The following is an 18,580-nucleotide window of genomic DNA, read 5'->3' on the forward strand; positions in this document are numbered from 1 at the left end:
GGAGACACACCTTCTTGTATGGAATAAATTCTCATATAATTGGGGTATCTGTTTTACACACATCTAAAGTCTGTTTTAATATATCTACTCCTGTTTTCTATCCTTTGTGTTTCTTTTTTTTCTTTTACAATCCCTATATAGATACAACTTTAGCTATCTTACTACCCAGTGACTTTTGAGTTCATTATGTATTTATGTATAACCACTAAAAGAGCTACATTACATATTAAAAAAGGATTTCCTTACTCATAGGTGGTGAATGAAGTTAAAATACAAAGAGCTTTCCTCTTGCATGATTAATAATATCTTTCCTATTGTAAAAGAGCATTATGTTACATAGCTCTGTTACAGTCTGCCTGTGTTTTGAATGCTTTCTTTTCCAAGGTTAAAACCCCTGCAAATTACAATGACTTTGCAAAAAAATGCAAAATATATAAATACACAGAATATGACTTACTGTGACAGATACATATTTTGTTCTGAACATTGAGGCCTTTCCTTATGAGTTCTCCCTTTCCATGTTGTCTTTTCCAAGATAAATGCATGGAAAAGGATTTCGCAAAGGCACTGCTACTGAGTAACAAGACCTTGTAAACTGAAAGCTGGATTATGCAATCAGGCAGCTACATGGAGATGAGAAAAGAACAAGGGAGTTAATACTTAGAAATTTCACTCTGCAAGTTTTGAAGTAAATTAAGGACCAACATAAGGGAGCACCTACAAAACTACATTATTCTTGCAATGAAAACACACAGTGTATCTGCACCAATGCCTTAAACTCCATTTCCCCTTAAAACATAGTTGATGTATGCTGACAAAGTATCTCACCCATATAAAAATAAAAATACAACCAAACACATTCATGTTCAGCTCCTGCCCACCCATGATTTTTGCAGTATCTCCCAATGACTCCCAGATTTCCACCACAGTGAAGAAACAATTTCTCTTTCTTCCCTGTATTAAAGGACATTTTCTGTTAGTCCTGTGCCAGTGCCCACTTACTGCTGTGAAAGAACCTAGCACATTCTGGTCACCATGAGCAAGTGCAATGGGAGATCAACACTGCTTGTGCCATTACAGCATTAACGGGGTTATCTTGCCTCCTACATTACACTACCCTAAGGGTCATGTTTGTGGAATAAGGCAAACTTCTCTGCTTCTTAGAGCAGCGATCCATAAATATCCAAGACAGCCAGAGAGAACTGCAGCACAATTCACCACAAGAGCTCAGCAACAAGTAGTACTCTGCAGTAACAGGAGGAATTATAAGCCTGTGTGAAAATCCATAGCAGAAGAGAGCATATTTTACTCAAGTCTAACATTCAGCAACCACTTATTCAGATGGTAACATCAAATGAAGTTAAAATAAATGTGCTTCATAAAGCTCAAGGCTAGGAGAAGAATCACAAAAAATACAGGGTGGCAGATCATAATTTTTTATGCAGTGACTCTGGTTAAAATAATTTGGACTTGGCTTCCCATATATTTCTTTATCAGCAACAAAATAATAGTAACTTTAAGTGCTGACTGCTAATTGATTTTCGAAGGATTTTTTCCCACTTATTTTTTAAAATAACCTGCACAATTAGCCTGCAGCAGAATAATTTAGTCACAGACTTCATATCTTGCAAGCAAGTAAAATTTTATTTTGAAAAATCTAGAGAAAACAAACACTTCATAATTTTAAATACTCCTCTGACATTACCAAGAAGAAACAGTCCCGCAAACTTCAGAGAAGCTAAGAAGTGAGATACATATTGGATACATCTTTTCCATAGGTGCTGCCTCATAATTAGATATTTGCCCAAAGACAACTCTTCTGAAGTCATTTGGTTAGAAAACTCTCCTGATAAGAGCAACCTATGGCTTTGAATTCCAGTCGTCTATTAGGATGCATCCAAGAAATTCTCCTTAAGCCTTGATTCCCCACACAAACAAAACACAAAATCCCCTAAAATTTCATCTACCAGCAACAAGAAAAAATAACTTTTCAAATTACTGTCCTGCTGTGATTTGTATCAGTTCTCTGTGCTTGGATTGCTCTTTCCTCCTCAGACAAGGATGGTTCCAGCTGGATGTGGAAGAAAACTCAAGTATTTTAAACTTGACATGAGGTACTAAAATTATTTTGCTTCACTTTGAGTCAGACTTTAGGAGGCTGCATTTCAGATGAACACAGCCTCTCTGTATCTCACTGACTTCAGAGACCTGAAATGAACTTTTTCCTGTCAGTGAAATTATTCTGACTTTGCTTTGAGCAGTTTTTAACCCAGTTCATGGTGAATTGAATTTTCTTTGTCTAAACTACTCCTGTACTTTTCACAGTATACATAGTTCTGCTCTGCACTGTTGACAGACTTCACACAGTGGAAAATTTGTCTTGTGCTTTTGTCCTACTGCATGGAAAACTGAAGGGAAAGACGTTGAACATCCAGTTAGATTTTTCAATGTCCACTAACAAAGCGCATGGATATTCTACAATACTGCAACAGTAGCCACCCCTTTCCCTGTAACACCTTGTTTCTGCTTTTCCACTTTGTGCAAGATGACAAATCAACTGATTCTCACCATTACTGATACTTACAACCTCAGAGTTAATTATCACTTCACTCTTTCCCCTACAACACAGCTGAGATGCTCCAATTCTACTGCTACCTCATTCTTAGCATCTCAAAGACCCTGCTTGTGCTTCCTACAGACAAGTCTATTACTCAGACCCTTAATAACCCTTAAGAATAGATAAGTCCTGTTCCTTGACCTGTCAGAAGACTCCCCTCATTCATGCAAAACACAGCTGCAATAGCCATCTTCCTCACCTGTCAATTTGATCATGTCAAGTCACTCCCTCCTAGAAGCTTTCCATTTCTATCACATCAAATTTAAGCTTCTTATCATCACATTCAAAGCTTTAAATTGCCTGTCCCCTTGTTGCCTTGGCCAGTTTTCCTCATGCTTTGAGTTCCCTAGAGCAAAGAATGTCCTGCTTTAACACTTGTAAAATCATTAGTTGTATGACAGAGGTTATTACCAAAAATAAATCACAAACAATAAAAGAACCCAGCAAACCTCATTTTTTATTTCACTGTTAACCTTGCAAGCTAATTCCTACAGCTCAGACACTAGTGAGATAAATTTCACTTTCCCGTTGGCATCTGAAAAATTTCTAAATTATTGGCCTCAAAACCTCTCTTCCCAGAGTACCAGATAAAATTGCAACATAGAGAAACTGAGCAATGTGCAGAATGCACAGAAATGTTTTAAATAAAAAAATTGAGCACTAAAGAACCAACATAAATTCTCTCCAAGGGAGGCTTACACAACAGCACTTACACAAACAATACACTTTTGCTTCTAAATAAAATCCTATGAAGATTTTTATTACTCTATGCACAATATATCACATCATAAACAAATTCCTTTCCCATGTCACTCTGCAGATCAGCCCTCTTTCTCAGGTGTGTCAAACTTGGAAGAAAATTTCACAACTGCTTTCACTGTTTTATAAGATTATTCTGCATAGTAACCTAATGTACTTTTTCATCTACTTTAGTATAAAACCCGTATGTAAGTAGTACACTTGTGTGGTGCTTGACTGACTGCAAGGAGGCTTCAAAACTGGAAAAGCTGTGAACCTTGTTGCTGCACCTTCCCCATTTTTCATTTCCAGTTTCCCAACATCTTGCTACAGATTATGCAAAAAACCTATTTTTTACAGGGGCTTCCTGTGGACAACTAGATTCTCTAACATTACATTTTGAAAAAAATAGAAACAATTGTGCACCATCATCCAGCTCTTCTCCAAGGGTATGCCATTCTGAATTTGAGACAAGGGCTAACTAGCTGAAAGGTCCTATATCTGCTCTGAAGCACTTCCCTCTTTATGTGTATTCCAACTTCTGTATTAATTAAGACAAGCTCGATTTCCACTTGAGCTAACTTCAATATGTCAGCATCTGTAGCAGATTTAATCCCTTTCTCTGTAGCTGCCTTTACATCAAATGCATGCTATATTTTTATCAATTCCTTGCTCTCTCATGACAGATTTAAACACCCATGACAGCTCAGCACAAAAGGATGACTCAAGCTTTTAAGAATTTCAGGAAGGGCCACTGGAAAACCTCCTTAGGCAACCACACTGCCCTACAGCCTTCACATATCCTCTGTGAAAGTAAAAGTACCTGTTGCTCTTATCACTACTCCCTCCTCTCTTTTTATTATTTAACCACTTCACTCTTACACTGAAACTACTCTTCAATGCTTATAGTTCATTAAAAAAAAAAAAATCAGCATCTGGTAAGTTCATGCAAATATTTTGGTCACAGCAGGTGAATTCAAATAGGAAAGTTATTATGCTTTTTTTTTGGCAGCAACAGCTATATTTCCACAATCTTGCCACAAGTTCAAAAAAAATTATCAAAAATGCATGATAGAAAATCTGGTGGATGCATCTGATTCCCAGATCTCTGCTACTACTCTCTTCTGTGCACCATTTTTTCCTGATCTTGACTCTATTTGCTCCTCTGGTTATGATTTCGGGACATTATGAGCAAAGATCTGAAGTACACTGCTACTGCAGGAGGAGCTCCCAGTGTTGCCAACTAGAGCTGGCATTCTCCTGCTTTGATCCTAGTAATTTCATTTTCCCCTCATCTTCCTTTGCACCACATCAAGTACTTTCTAATTTTGCACTGGGTAATCTCATTCCTCAGAAACAAAGTCTAAGCAGAGGAGCTAAAGAACTTCCTGCTGAATTAGCAGCCTAAACCTTTAAATGAAAAGTTATGAGTCCAAGCTGTGGCAAAGGAGATGGGTAGAACTGCGTGGTTTAGGAGCAGACAGGAGGAGCAAGGGAGGACTTGTCTCTACACCTCTCAATGAGCTCAGCTGTAACACGTAATTGCCTCTCTAGGCTGTGGCTCCACAGCAGGCTAAGCAGAACAGCCACTGCTTACTTGGACTTGTGCTTCACTGGCTCAGTGTGGTGAAATTCAGGTTTGGTGAAAACAAGAACTGTCAAATGTGAGTGGGATATGTGTGGCAAAGAAAGGGGCAGATTGTGACTGTGGAGACAGTGTGACCAACTTAAACTCCTGTTATGTGCTTGAAAGAGCTTCGGTTATTTTTCTGAGAGAGGAACTTGGGCCATCTGCATTCATATGATACAACTTTAAACTCAATAAGGCCATTAAGTGCAATCACACTGGAAAAATAATAAAACAGATAAAAGAAGATGTCAAATTGAACATGTCACTTTATGATGTTTGCTGAACTAGCCACATTCCTAGGAAGCAATAGCATCAGATGCATCACAGATTTGACTTAGAAAATACCTCAATATATTTAGCAGATCTCATTCAGATATTCAAAATGACAGAGTCCGGCATAAAATGCTTTCATTTTAAAAGATCTGTGAGCATCAGGAAGACAGCTATAAATCCTTCATTTTTTGTTTCCAGACTATTTTTTCTGAGACAGATAGAAGAGATGCATCAATTTAAAAACCCTACACTAATGTAGCAATGCGTGGGACCTTGTTTAGCAAACTGATGCTCTTTCTGCGACAATTTGTAACCCTTTTTAAAGACTCTTCAAAGCTTAAATAAAATCTGACAGTTTTCTTCCTACCATATGTAGAGGTAATGAATCTATCAAGTCTCTTGAGGCAGCCAGCAATTATCTCTGACATGAGATACAACACACTTGCATTTAGCCACACAAACAATTTTAACTATGGGCCAGAATAATTAAAACTTTCGGAGCTACTATAAAGTAAGGACAGAACAGCTGGCAAAATGAAAACACACTGCAAATAGATTTCAAAACTGCGATGTGCTGATTTTCTTCTGATTGCAGTTGTGGCACTTAAGGTATCCATCAAAAGATGTTTAGTGAAGCAGTTTGGCCCATTCCATCATTGAACAGTCTGTGCACCTGCAGATTCACTCACTAGCTCTTAACAGATTAAATTCTCTCTAGGTCTGGGGCACACCTCTGAATATTTTGGTGCTGCTTTGAACTCACTCTTCCTCGGTCCTTACTCTGACTGCAGGTTCCCCTTGTTCCTAGTTTTACCAATTCTGACTAAAGAAGGGGATTATTTAATCCCCTCTGTACTCTACAGGGTTTGGAAACCATAATTCAAATCATAATAATAAAGGTACTGGGATTGCCTACTCTTGTCTAATCCTAGTTTCCAGAATCTGAAATTTTCCAGTATTCTAGGGCAGACAGAATGTCTTGTTTTCTTGTTCTCCAGTCATCTTTGCACAGGGATGGTTAACCAGCTCTTGAATACACTGTCTCTCTCTGCCATGTAGAAAGGCTGGGAAGTGTCAGATATTATTAGTTATTCAGTGATGTTGTCTCAGAAAATTCATTGTCCCTGCCAATCGGGCCAATTTCAAAACACAGTCCAAATTCAGGATCACCTTGCAATGGCTCTCGGGGACAAGCTGTCAAATGTTCCTCTCAGCAGGTAATACATCTGCAATACAGTCTTGGGCAAGGTTAGATTTGTTCCTGCAGTAATACAAGATGGAGACCCTAAAGTAAGACAGTGACAGTTTGACAGAGATGAATCTTACTGTCATTCTTGAAAATTGGTAGTTTCAGGCCTGTATGAGTTACAGCTACACAGTGATCTCTGCTATGCAATCCAGTGGGAAGCTTACCATCTTTTCCCTTTTCACCTTCACCTCTCAGGTCCTCAAAACTACAGTACAGGAGAAATTTGGCCTGCTTTGTCCTCTTTTCTCTCAGAGCAGGTATTTACTGCAGATAAGCAGCTATTTGTTTCCAGATGACTGCATGAGCTAGCCAGACCTGCTTTGTGAGCAGCTTACACGCTGTGTGTGTGGGTCAGCAACTACCTGTGAGCAAACCAAAAGCTACACAAAACCTGCAGATGCTGATGTGCCCAGTCCTGCTCACATCACCTCCAGTGTACTTCAGCACAGGTACAAGTTGAGCACTAGACCTCCTCCACAGCAGTGCTCGGTCCTGCAGTGAAGGACTATCCATACAGTAAATTCCTTTTTGCTGTAGTGCTCTCATCTCCATATGCAAACTTTTGAATATATAGGGTCTGTTGTATAGGACTGATATAGGTCAGAAATTTTTTGCTGAGACTGGAGGAGTGGGGGGATAGACTAAAAAATAAAAGAGAAAAAAACCCCAAAAACCAAATTCCACAGTGACGACTTGCATGAGACAGCATGTCTACACTACAGCAAAGAAACAGAGCTCTATTTTAAATTACTTTAATTTCCTTCACCAACTCCCTGTGTCATGAGCTGGAGACCCCTGAAGTCAAAGTTTCCTGGCACTGAAGATCAAGTCTGCTTGGGCTTTGCTCACTTTGGAAAATCCCTGTTGTCAACACATGGGAATTTTTCAGTCTTGTTTGAAAAAAGTTGCTTTTAGTCTCAGCTCTACAAGACCGAAGCCTCCCCCACCATTCTACAATTAGAATCATAAACCCACTACATGTTTGAAATAGACACATATAACATTACTAAGCTTTCAGAATGGCTATGGTTCAAATTTATTTTGATCACTGCTACAGCTTTTTATTGTTGGAGCATGATGAAAATTAACAGATTTGATGTATACTGTGAAGGTGCATGTTAACTTTTGAGCCTGACACAGCAACTGGAGGGAGAAGCAGAAAAGTAATTAACTATCTGGATGTTGTGGCAGTGTTAATTAGATACTGCAAAAGCTGATTTAGCTCCACAACAATTTTCACTGAGGTAGTCACTTCAAGCACTGCTTAAAGGGGTCTTTCTGTCAATCGTACAAAAAAATTCATGCTTTGCTTCTTTTTTTCCTCCAAACTGTCATAACATACTTAAAAACTTGGCACACAAAAGAATGAAGATCAAACTATGCCTCCTCTCATTTTCTCTGCAATCAAAACAAATTCTATACTTGAAACATCAGGCCTATATGACTTGTGCACAACGTGTCCCAGCATAGCCATATTTAGTTAGTGAATGATTTAACATACTAGGACAAAGCAAAAGTTCAGTCACTGCTTCCACTCTTCCTCAGAGGTGATCCAGATAAAAACCAAAAGTTTTAAAGAAATCTACCTATTTTCCACTGGTAGAAAAGGAAACAGATCTAAGAAAGCAAGACAGCTTTCTCCAGGAGAATAGAGTTTTCAGGCTTCTAGCTCTTATGTACCAAGCATACAAGATATGTCATGTCCACAAATTGTTGCACTTGTAGCTGGCATTTTAAAATGAATTAGGTGGGTGGATGGTTAAATGACAACAAGTACTGTATATCTTTAGCCCTCAAGGAAGAGAGTATTTAAGATCTCCTTAATATGTCTTTTTTTCCCCTCCTTCTTTTAGGTAATAAATTTTTCCAGGAAAAGGTCAGGTGAGTGACAGAAAATCTGATTTGAAGGCTTTTAGGAGTCATGAAAGTAACATAATCCTGCTATATTCAGCCAGCCTGGTTTTGTGCAGAAAAGTGCACAATGCAAAAACACCAGAGGATGTGCAGTGGAGGGGAAATAAAAAAAAACAAACAACAATTGAATAAAAAACAGGAGAGGGAGAGGGATGAAGAGAAGAGGTCTCTGCAAAGAAAGTTTTACCAAAAACACAACCAACAAGAGAAGGAAAAAGGCAATGATACTTGTTTTTGAATACAAAGACTCCTATATCTACTCTAGCACAACTTTCTACCATTTCTCCATGCAAAAACAGGTAGTTCGTTAGATTATAATAGAACAAGCTAGGGTAAATCCATTTTTAATGGCAGCTCAAAGGGAGCTCAACTGTGAGGTGACTTGCACCTCTGTCCTTAAAATATGTTGACCAGAAGATGTGAGGTAATGCAGAGGGAAGATAAGCACTGGCAGGTTTAAAGCTCATGATAATTCAGCGATTTAGCTCCAAGACATGTACAATAAAGCTTCTTCAAGACTTATTTCACTGCATTCTTTACCAAACAAGGAAATCTCCTCTAATCTGCAAGTAAAGGAAATGACAAGTGTGAACAAAAAAATGAGCTGGTTACAGACTATTCAACCTTAGATTATATTATTCTGAACTGTTAATTAAACTCTTTTTATAGCGCTCTCCTGAGTCTGCCTGGGGCTATACCTTTAAATTACCTTTTAATGGGAAATTGATGTGAACAGCATGCAGCCACAAGACCAGGGAAATGTGTCCCCATTCTTAGGATATCTGCTGTGCACATCAATGGACATGAGGGGTTCATGTAGAACTGCTACCTCTATTCTTGGCTGAGTGAGGAGACAGCCAATTAATTGGCTGTCAGGAAATGCATACAGCACTGTAACAGTTGGACGGAAAAAGAGAACGAGCATACAAATCAGAGAAAAGAACACAAGATAAGCAGGTCAGCTATCATAAAAAGTGTGGAAAGGAAAAATAGCTATTGGAAATAGATGAACACGAAAGTGGCTCAAACTTGCAATTCACTGTATTTATGCTGATGTAAGCTTTGCCAACATGTTTATACAATGACATAAGCCACACTATGATATATTCTGGACTATTTCCAAAAGCTTGATTTACACTTAGAAGATAACCCCTGGTAGCACATGTCAGATGAATGGTGTACATGAGATTATTGATATGATAAACTGTTACAAAAGAAAACTGAGAGAAATAGCAATGGCTTTATGTTATAGTTTTAAGTTAGGAATATAGGATAACACTATTAGGGTTATGGGTTTTTGTTTCATTATTATGCCTGTCTTGTTTTGCAGAAAATACAGGTCTGATGCAGCCTATAGCTTTAGCATCTTAAAGCTCTTGTTAAACACAGTGTTTTCTCCTGGGTCTAGCCTGAGAAAATCCAGGCAAAATACAATGATATAAAATGCAAGGGATGAATTTATACTGATAAAAAGACAAACTGTGTCAAATAGGTCATAAATAGAAGGAAACAAAATCAACATAAATACTGCCCTCATGTTCCATCATAGAAAAATCATCTTTCACAAATGTATTCAGGGGAAATCTAACTGGGAATAAGAGGATTGGCAAAAAAAATTTAGAATTCTACAATCTAAAGACAGACAACTGTCCCCATTTTCAAAGAAAGACTTAAAAGAAGAACTACATGAAAAAAATCACTATATGACATAGAAATGGTCAAGGTGTTAATTGAACTTTAACAGTGATATAAATCAGAATAGCTATGATGGGATCTGAATTCATAACAGGTCAGGTCAGTGCCCCACTGCTCAGACATCCCTGGTGTCATGGTTTGACCCAGAAACAGGATTTCTGGGATGCTGTAGATATGGCCAATGAGTGCTCAGATTTGAATATTGCCATCTGGCCCAACCACTGGGCATTGGATCCACCTCTGAGAACACAGGGTAAAAGCAGGGCTCTCCCCCTGGCAGTTTCTCTTCGGATTTCCGTCGGGAAGGAGTTGGGTCTCTCCCCCGGCCCAGTTGCTGGCTGGGCGGGGGGAGGGAAAAGCCATGCGGCCCGGCCCGGGAGAGGTAGGCCTGGCCCCCCCCGCCAAGGGTGGAAGGAAGAAGTAAAGAAATGCCAGGAAGCAATGTGCAGCCTGTTCCCCCCCCTTGGAGACAGACAGAGAGAGAGTGCAGCCTGGGTTTGTGGCCATTACCTTAAAATTCAGTAAACATGTGCTGGCAGCAGGCAGCCCAGCTGAGGAGATGGGGGGTGTGCAGCCAGGAGTCCAGCCACTTGGAGGAGTTTTTAACCCTTTTTTGGACAATGAAAACTTCACAGAACATTAACCCTTCCTAGACGAGTGATGAAGGTCTGGACCAGAGAGAGAGAGAGTGAGAGATGTTGGAAAAATGGAGAAGATGGAGTGGCATTTTATGCTGGACTCTTTTGTGTAGCCATGGACAGAGCCATGCTTCCGTGTGATACAGAGACTGAGTCCAGGGGGAGAAATGTCCCAGAGCCAAAGAAGATTCAGTGTGGGTACCCCTCGGCCCCAGGGGGTATATAAAATATGGGGGGGACAGATGTCCCCAAGGTGAAAGACTGTGCTTTTCTGGAACTGGAACTGGACAAAGCATCCTTAAAAAGACAACCCTGGGAGCAGCCCTGATTCTTGTTCGGTGGTGAGAGCACCAGAACAAGGACGGAAAAGGCCACCACGACACATGGAAGGACTCCCTCTCCTCTTGAGGAACTGGAAGTTGAGCATTCTAAAGGGTGGTGCTGGACCCAGAATTGGTGATTTTGGAAGACGTATTGTATTGGGAATTTAGGGGGGAGGAGGAGGAGAGTGTTTTTGTGAGGTTTTCATTTTCCTTGTGTTTTTCTTTTTCTTTTGTGTGTAGTTTAGTAATTGTTTTTGTAGTTTAGTTAATAAACTTTTCTTTTTTTCAAGTGGGAGCCTGCTTTGTTTGTTCCTGGTAAAAACCTCACAGCAGATACCAGAGAAAGTGTATTTTCATGGGGGCATTTGGCCTTGTGCCAGCATCAAACCTTGACACCTGGGAATGGGGAAGTGAAAATATAATAGCTCCAAGGAACAATTACTGAAACAGTATTTTTTAAAATATGTATTTAGCTACAGTAAATTATTCTATCCTTACCTGATAAACTACTATATAGTATAAAAACCAAAAGCCAGAGCATTATTATAGAGTTACAGGACAGACTTCACATTTTATTAATAAAACCAAATACATAGACATAAAAATCTTAATGTTTGAATCACACAGAAGTTTATGTTTAGAAAGAAGTATCAGGAATAACTACATCAATGCAGCACCATGCTGTGCACTTATGTTCTTAGATATTTCTGAACAATCATCACAATTTCAACTAAGAAGCAAGAAGCTAATCACATTCAGCAGAGCAGAAACAGGCCTAAGATCACAAGGCTGGTTCTACAACAGCAATCCTTCTAAAATGACATTAAGGATATATGACAATGTCTACTTCATTAAATATTTCTTAAACAGTGCCCACATCTTTGGTTTGAATACACAAGGGCTGATCATGAGATTAGAACAGAAGGTAATTCAGCTTTTCATAACCAAAATCTTATCCTCCTTTTGCTCCTCTGTAAGCAGAGCCAGCAGGAGAGGAAGTAATGATTTGCTATTCCAACAGGTTATCAGCTTGATAACCTGTTGGAATAATTGATAGAGTCTTGTTGGGCAGAAGAAGCAAGGAGGGAAAGGTAGGAATGGGTCACATCCTGCTGACTCAACACAGCTCAAAAAAAGCCCTATATTTGAAAGAGGAAGGGAAATACTCATGATAGATAAATTCCTTTCTGTTTCCTCAGAGAAAAGGAATGGGATATTTGCATGCAAATAGCATCCTCATGAATGATCATTACCATGTATTTCCACTGTATTTCAGGATGTTGACATGTTACCTGATCTTTAAAACTCTTGAATATGACTCTGTTGAACTACATTTGTCTCTCCTAACATTATACTGCAATTGCCAAGAAACTGCATTTCTTGGGAGAACCTCAGCAAAGATAATCATGTAGCACATAATAAAAAGTTAGGGGCTGACTTCCCCTCCTAAGAAAGATGTGCTCTTCTTGAGAAGGTCACGGACCACCCAAAAGATCACAATAAATTATGGACAATTGGCTAAGGCTTTAGCCTTCCTAGTAATTTTGAAGCAGGTAGATGGAACATTTTACCACACAAAAGCTACAATGCACAGCTGGAAACAAAAGAATAAGTAGACAGCATTTAGACTGCCAAGTGGTTAAAGGCATACAGAGGCCTTTACATACAGGATGTAAACATACCTTGTCACAACTTAAATAATTTAAAATGGACCCCTTTCATGGAAGGGTCATTAAGAGTGGAGTAACTCCTAAACAACATGATTTTGCTGTTTAACTGCCATGCTCACTACTACTGATAAAATGCCACCCACAAGGGGAAAAGAAATCTGTACAGCGGACAAAAAGCTCTGCCAGTGGCAACACTGAGAAAGTGAATTTAAATAGTCAGTCGTTACAACTGAAACAAATTGCTGAATTATATATTTTATTTAAACTCAGCTCTAGTGTCAGACTACTTTAAAATGTAATCAAGCACAGTTAATTACTGTCAGTTACTTGTTCTTACACTGTATATAGGTGGCACATGTAGAAAAAAAGATTATTAAAACACATTCTCACTCCCTCTCCCTGGGAAAAACAAAAAACACTCAAGGATCCAGAAGGAAAAGAGGCTGCTGCTGGCTACTGTTTCAAATTGTACTGTGTCACTCTTCCATTCAGCTGTATAAATGCAAGATACAGAATGAAAAATATTACTGATATTCCCAGTGCACCAAAGTAGAACACACAATTTACTTGCATACACTTTCCTTGGGTTTGAATGCTGATGTCCACAGAGCCTTTACAATAAATTTTTCATTTGTTTTCCTTATGGAGAGAAAGACTGAAGGAAGGAAAATAAGGGAGAAGGGATGCACAGGCTACCCACAAAAATAATAGAAAACCCTTCAAACTGAAAGCCCACCACTTCAGACAGCTTTTAGGAAAAATACAAAGCACTATATTCATTCATCATCACACTTGTAAAATATTTCTAAAAAAACCCTTACCTATTCTCTTCCCTCAAATCCCCTTCAAATCCTCTCCTCTCATCTCTTCAGGAGCTTGTTAATAGTGTAGGCAACGCATTATTGCAGAACTACTTGTAACCTTGGATTTTACAGTTTAGTATCAAATATTGTTAGGAATATACCTTGATTCATATATATTTTTCCACATATACTGTATCATACATATTACTCTACATATACTATTTCTAATAGAATTGATTTTTAGCATGATTAACAAATAGACACACAACTCTAGAATGCATATTTTTAAAGATTGCATTTAAAAACTTTTGAAACCCCACAGTGCTGAAAGGCTGCCCCCAGGAAGGACTGTGTCAGGATGAGGGCAGCTACAGCCTAAGAAGTAGTGTAAGCATCCTTGGGCACCTCACACAGCACACAAATACCCTTCATTCTTCCCTCTCCTCCTCCCAGATGCCAGCACAGACCCTCATAGTTGTACTTTCCTACTAAACAATGTGTTTGCACGTCTCAACAGCTCAGGTATTTCTTCTTTTTACACAGTGATGTCATCGACTGGTTCACAACACTTACAACTTTAGTCTGATGTCTTCAATAGCCATATTAAAAACACCAGCTAACAGAAATAACAAGAAGAGAACAATGACCTGAATTTGCCATTAGTGTCCAGGTACTATGTGAATCCCTCATGGTCCAATCAACCCTTATTTTGTTCAAAAATTCTTACAGGTAACAAAGTTTTCCCAGAGGGTATTCAATTTAAGTAACAGTTTACTGACTCGATAGGCTATAAAAATCTTTAATTAAAAGAATATATTTAGATTAACTTTTTTATCCACTTGTACTATCTGACTCTTTCTGCTACACACAAGCGGAAAGATGCAGGAAGCATGCAACACTAAAGGGTTTATCCTCATTTCATATAACTATTTTGAGATTGATACCTGAGGGACTTAAGCAACTGCATAATAAAATATGGCAGAAAGTCCAACAAAGCTATTGCTGTTACAAGAAAATAGTCTTAGGCACTAGAGGGAGCATCTGTCTTTACAGTCACTGAACAACTGTTTCCATGTCCCTACAACATATTCTGTATTACACACAAAAATAATTTTGCATGTGTTCTGTAACGTACAAGTCCTACCTTTCCCATGAAAGACAAAGAAATAAAAGCAATACCAATATTATAAAACCATCACTTTACATAAATATGGCTTCTTGTCTATTAAACTTATTAAACACTAATTTTAATTTTATTTTCCTAAATTTCAGACTCTTAAAGTAAACCTTTTCTCCAGAAATATCTAAATAGCTGAACAGCATTAGAGTACCATGGTGGCACTGTTCAGGAAATGAAAGCAATGACATTTTACTTTAAGGACACAGCTTCAGACTTCCACATCTTGGCTAACTGCCTAGACTCCCCATGAGAGAAGGGCATTTCTGGGCTGTGATTCACCTGACCAGCTCTAGGCAACTGTCAGAGGATTAATGTGTGAATCATACTCCCCAAGCACCACTTCTATGAACAGAAAAGTAGCTGAACTCACATGTGGATGCGTACACCACAGATAAGTAGCTCACAAGGTCTGCACCAAAAAACATAGATAGAACACACTAAGAAAATCATGTGTGGCAACATCAGTGATTGTAAACTTGGGGGGAGGGGAATTGTACAGTGAATCACAGTGACTCGTTACCTGAAGCATACTGGCAGCATGAGCTTATTGTTCATTTTCTAGTACTGTAAAATTCTCCATTCTTGCTACAGGTAACAGATTCAGTAAGGAAAGCAAAGATACAAAGGGTAGAAATCCCTTAATAAAACCTATAAAAAATAAGACAACTTAAACACCTACCAAACTTGCATACAGAACTATTTGAAACACTATTATACTTTCATCCCCTTGGGGTGATGGGAAACAGAAAGTATCTGCCACCTATGGTTCTCCTTAATGCCTCAGCCTTGCTGTGCATTCCCTTGCTTACTGGAAGGTTTGCATACTCACTTCAAGACAGCCCTCATCTCTCTGCCTGTCTGGACTCTGCTAACTGAAACACTGCTGCTAAGAATCACAGCTTAGTTTACCATGGCAGTTTAGTAGCCATGGTTTTAATATCAGGCATTATGTTCCCAGACTTTGTGCCAAGCCCTGGAGCAGGAAATTCTATTTTCAAATGCATCAAATTGGTACTGCTGCAGTCAAGGTTATGAAATTATATAATTTTAGCTTGTTGTGCGGTTTCTTACTGTTGTCTACAATGATCAGCCACATAAGACAGGATTTAAATTTTGGGAAGAAATATTAACTCTGCTTAAGTTCCCTAAACAAAATACAGTGACTGTGGCTCTCCAAAATTTTTATTAGAAAGCTCCTTTCTTCTTCCTCTTGGCACAAAGGTCCTTCTCAATGTGAAGGACAATGCATCACAAAAGCAAAATTGCCACAGTTTCTTCAGTTATTCTTCCAAATTTATAAAGCAGAGTGATCTCCAAATAGGACTTTTACTGAAAGAAGGCAAGGGACCAACAGCCTCTGAAGTTCAAAGCTAGGTTCACAAACCCACTAGTTCTGACTCTAATAAAGCTGAATATAAATTATTGTACCAAAAGGATCTGAGCTCCTGTAAATTTCAGATCTCTTTGAAAACATTTCTCTTTGCACTTCAAACACTTTTGCAGTACTGTAGCAAAGCCTCCAGAAAACTAACATAAGCATTTATCTTTAAAGCAATAATAAAAAGAATATAGAAAAATCACAAAAATAAAGCTTAAAAGGTAAAATATTGAAGATTCAGCCAATGTATTGGGGTTTGGAATATAAATATATATATTTGGTACTGCAGTAATAAGGCAGCTGGAAATTCCCATCAAATTCAGGCACAAAGACTGTGCCTGAACTGCACGGCACCTGACCTAAGCATGTATGGATGCAATGGAAAAAAAAGTAAAAAAGGGACAACACAATTAAAAGGAATTACCATATAGTCTAGACTTGTCCTAACATGAAGCTGGGACATTACAAGACTAATAATTTAAAGATGAGCAAAGGTGAAGAAATAGGCTTTCATCTTTTTCACTTTCTCCATTCACTGTGTGAGCTTTTGGACAAACAAAATGCTCAGTTCCCTCATGTTAGGTACACAATATATTCCCTCCATGTGCAAGAGAACAATCTGCTTTCAAATCAATATGTGAACTCAGATTCATTTGACAGGAGATGTGTATTTTGAGAAACTAAGACCCACAGAAACCAAAATCTTTGATTCCTGGGTATGTGGGAGACAGGAGTCTTACTATTGGCCCCTGTGAGCCTTAAGGCAGAGGTGAGAACACTACAACGATGAAATAACTGTGGAATCAGATAACTCCATTTTTTCCCTTGTGAAGCAAAGGTTACTGTGATCAGTGATGCCATACTATGGAGGCAGAACATTTCAAGTCTATGAAATTACTCCTTCTCATTGCTATCCAGTTTTAAAAAGCCAGCACAACTCCTTCAGTAACAATTTTCTAAGGAGTTGAATATTTTTTTCTCTAAAATAACTGAATTTTTTAAAAGCAGCTAAAAAGACATGCATGAAAAGTGATTGGTCAAGCTTCACTCTGATTAACTGGGACACCAAACATTAACAGCTATGTCCAGCACTGAGTGAACTAAAAATACAGCAGACCACACAGTCTAGGACAATGAAGAAGCAAAAGTCCTGTTTTTGTCTCCAAGATGTATTAAACAGTTTAAAGGATGCTTGGTAACTGACATCAGCTCCTTCCCCCCATTACCAGGACATCTCACCCCTCAGAAGCGCCACAGTGGAGTTTCTTTAGTCCACAGGCTTTCTCCCAAGCACAATGAATTGTGCATCATTGTGCACATTGTGAGAGGGAAGGCTACAAATTACATACATCACTCCTCCTCCATTTCTTGGGCTTTGTGGAGTAAAGGGGGGGAAAAAAACCCACTTTGGAGAAATTTAATTCCTTCCATGTTTCAAAAACAAAGCTTCAGCTACACAGGAAATCTAACTTGCATTTCTTGGTGTTTTGTTTTGTTTTTTGGTTTTTTTTTTTTTTTTTGTTTTTTTTTTTTTTAACTTAACTACTAGTAGTGAAAACTACTAAGGCTGTGTTCTCTTTAGAAGAAGGTCACAAATAGTTACATCTTTTTAAGCTGTGAAAATACATAGTAGAACCCCCTAACCATTTTCTTTACAAACTGTGGAACACTTGCTGTATCAGAAGCAATCCATAAATATGTATTACTACCTTATAAATATGTATTGTGTTACAGATGAAGAAAACAACTGAGTAGAAGACCTCATAATTGCTATGGTCCTTCTTTTAAAAATGAAAAAATCCCTATGTAATTCCACAGGGAACTACTTTACATGTAAGTGTGGAAAGATAGTATAGCAAAATAGTTTCCAGTTCTTTGTAAATGAACATACCATTTGCAGTTTTCGGGCATTTTTGTCAGGTTGGGCTTTTATCTATTTATTTGGGCTTGCGTTTTGGTTTGTTTTTGGTCTTTTAAAAGTTCTTTTTAGTTTAAACTCAGGCAAAAGGAGTGCAGAATGGGCTGCTTGGTTTATTGGGAGGAGGACAGTAGGTAGGGCAGTTTTGTATTCATCCACATGGCAACAGTACCCATGCAAGTCCACAGCACCTCAATTATTGTATTTTCTTTCTAAGCTGGCAAACACAACAGTACTTACCTGTGATCACTTCCTGAAGCTATTGCTTTGAGTATGCCACCCACATATTCCATCTAACATTTCCTATTAGACTGAAAGAAGAGTAGACACATGACTATAATTTTATGCAAGTTCTTCTTATCAAGCAAGCTAATCAGCTATTTGAAGCCTGGCTGTATACTTTGAAATTCATAAATACAGGGAAAAAAAACCAGTTGGTTGAACTTTCCTTAGAAAAATATGCAGGTTTTCAAATTCATTCTTCACATCCAAAACATTCCCAATTTAAGAAGATACTGACAGATCAGCCAGGAGCGGCACACTCCTCAAACACT

The sequence above is a fragment of the Ammospiza caudacuta genome, chromosome 3, assembly GCF_027887145.1.
Source record: "Ammospiza caudacuta isolate bAmmCau1 chromosome 3, bAmmCau1.pri, whole genome shotgun sequence".
Classification (NCBI taxonomy): domain Eukaryota; kingdom Metazoa; phylum Chordata; class Aves; order Passeriformes; family Passerellidae; genus Ammospiza; species Ammospiza caudacuta.